The sequence below is a fragment of the Sylvia atricapilla genome, chromosome 1 (assembly GCF_009819655.1).
Source record: "Sylvia atricapilla isolate bSylAtr1 chromosome 1, bSylAtr1.pri, whole genome shotgun sequence".
NCBI lineage: Eukaryota > Metazoa > Chordata > Aves > Passeriformes > Sylviidae > Sylvia > Sylvia atricapilla.
The window spans coordinates 152,813,998-152,816,912 of record NC_089140.1 but is presented as its reverse complement, the minus strand read 5'-3'; the positions used below and the strand labels follow the sequence as shown (position 1 = coordinate 152,816,912).

General features: G+C 48.9%; 1 long non-coding RNA gene across 1 annotated transcript; it reads left to right on the top strand.

Annotated features, from left to right (window-relative positions):
• Positions 1 to 840: 840 nt before the first annotated feature.
• Positions 841 to 1,949, top strand: LOC136372786 (uncharacterized). The gene is made up of 2 exons (XR_010745528.1): positions 841 to 1,021; positions 1,252 to 1,949. It is a non-coding gene; the product is annotated as an uncharacterized lncRNA (long non-coding RNA).
• The last annotated feature ends 966 nt before the right edge of the window (positions 1,950 to 2,915 follow it).

Below are 2,915 nucleotides of genomic sequence, written 5' to 3'. Positions count from 1 at the left end.
AGCCCTTGCTGATTGGCTTGGAATAATTTGAGCAAGACTGCTCTTCAGAGGTGCTTCATAAAGCAAAAGGGTTAATAAAGAAAAAATATCAAAATACCAAAAGTTACAGGAAACAGAGGCAAAGCCGTGCACAGATGTCTGAGAACCCTCTGACACCTTGCTAGAAACACCCCAAAAAAGCCTCTTATTTCCTTTGTGCTCCTTCCTAAATACTGGATGTTTTAGGAGGGACAACGTTTCCTGCTGCCAATGAAATCACCAAGAGGCTTTGAGTAACGCTCTCAGAGCCCAATCCACGCTCCTGTGCTGAGCCAATTACAATGAACACAGAACTTTCTAGTTAAACTTCCTAAAATGTCTAAAGGCAAGCTGAAACCCTTTCCCTTACTTGGAAGCACAAATGCTGGGGGTGTGGGGTGTCTCACCACGCTTTCCCAGATCAATCAGTGGTGGAAAACACTCCCCCAAACATCCCAGCGCTGAAACCTCCCTGGGAAAGGCATCTCCCATCCCTCTGATGTGGTTCAGCCCACAGCTCCCGGCAGGGGAGGCTCCAGGGCTGGGGTGGCCCTGGGTGGCCGTGCCAGGATTCCCGGGGAGCTGTGGGACCCGCTGGTGAGTCACTGTCTTGGGTTACGTATCAAAAAAAATTTATAAATTATTCTATTCCATCTGTGGAAACCAGTTGGGGAAGTGTTTGCTTTATCTCCTGTAATTCCAGGAGGAGGGGGCGGCTGCCTTCTGATAATGGCCCAGCTGGTAAATCCACGTGGGGCAGTGTCCCCTATCTCTGTCACCCTCCAGGGGATTTCTTTTGGTGTTGGGCCATTAAGGCTCACCAATGACATCACACATGACGTCATCCCAGTGTTCCTTATCTCCTGTTAATGGGCCATTAAGGGTCACTAATGACATCACACGTGACATCATCCCAGTGTTCCTTATCTCCAGTTAATGGGCCATTAAGGCTCACCAATGACATCACACATGACGTCATCCCAGTTTTTCTTATCTCCTGTTAGTGGGCCATCAAGGCTCACCAATGACATCACACAAGACGTCATCCCAGTGCTCCTTATATCCCGTTAATGGGCCATCAAAGCCCATCAATGACATCACACATGACGTCATCCAAGTGTTCCTTATCTCCTCTGGGGGAGATCTGCTGTTAATGGGCCATTAAGGCTCACCAATGACATAACACATGACGTCATCCAAGTGTTCCTTATCTCCTGTTAATGGGCCATTAAGGGTCACTAATGACATCACACATGACATCATCCCAGTGTTCCTTATCTCCAGTTAATTGGTCATCAAAGCCCACCAATGACATCACACATGACGTCATCCCAGTGTTCCTTATCTCCTCTGGGGGAGATCTGCTGTTAATGGGCCATTAAGGGTCACTAATGACATCACACGTGACATCATCCCAGTGTTCCTTATCTCCAGTTAATGGGTCATCAAAGCCCACCAGTGACATCACACATGACGTCATCCCAGTGTTCCTTATCTCCTGTTAATGGGCCATTAAGGCTCACCAATGACATCACACATGACATCATCCCATTCTGAGTTGCTCCACCCAGTGGGAGGAGCCAAACTGTCCCTACCCAGATAAAAACTGAGACGTAGGAACACCAGATTTTCTGGTTTTCCACTGGATTCCCAGAGGAAGACCGGGCCCATCTTGCCATTATTGGGACCCTTTTATTTTCTCTACAAGGACCATCTCTACTCCCACAGAACCACATCTGCCACTCCAGGAGGGCTTCCTTTGGACTGCTTCCAACACACCCTGACCTGCAGGCGTCAGGTTGTATTTCTGTCTCTGTCAGGATTTCTAGGAGTTTCCATTTGCTTTTTTTTTTTTTTTTTTTTTTTTTTGGTACCACTGCATTTGCATTCTTAATATTTCTAATAAAGAAACTGTTATTCCTATTCCCAAACCTTTGCCTGAAAAGCCTTTAATTGCAGATTTATAACCATTTGGAAAAGGGGAGGGGGAGTTTAATTCTCCATTCCAAGGGACACTCCAGCTTTCCCTGGCAGATACCTGTCTTCGCAAACCAAGACAGTCAGCGATCCCTGGGGCATCCCGGGGGTCTGTGCCCCTCTCTGTGCCCGGTGGAGCTGCACTCGGGGGCAGCTGCGGGGGTGGAGGCAGAGCAAAAATGTTTTGGGGGCCTCTCCCAGAGCTGCACTCACCTGGTGCTGCTTTTCAGTGTTAAAAATCATCCTTTTTTAACACCTGGCAGCTTTGAGGCCACCCAGGTACAGCTGTGGCAGCATCAGCAATCCAAGGCCACCACCATCCCATGTCCCCAAGTGCCACATTCACACGGCTGTGAAATCCCCCCCAAGGGGTGGAGACTCCACAACTGCCCTGGGCGGCCTGTCCCAGGGCTGGACAGCCCTTTGCCAGAAAGGTGCTTTCCCAATATTCCCTAATAATAATAATAATAATAGTAATAGTAATAATAATAATAATAATAATAATAATAGTAATAGCAATGACAATGACAACAATAATAAATGTGTTAAATAGATTAATAATTCCCAATAACTTGAGGCCATTTCCTTCTGTCCTATCCCCTTGTTCCCCGGGAGCAGAGTCCAGCCCCCACCTGGCTCAATCTTCCAATCAGGAAGATGCAGAGAGTGAGGAAGTCCCTCCTGACGTGACATGAGCTGTCCCCAGGTGTGCTGCTGTCCCCTCCCTGCCTCCTGCTGGGCACAGGACGTGTGGTCACTCAAGGACCTGTGGTGCCACCTCACTCAGAGGCACAGGGCCCCAGCAGGTGCCAGAGAAGGTGCCAGGGGGGTGTCAGGCAGCGCCAATCTGGCTGGCCACAGGACAGCTCTGGGAAGCTCCAGGATGTCCCCAGGGATATTCCAGCTTCCTGGGAATCAGA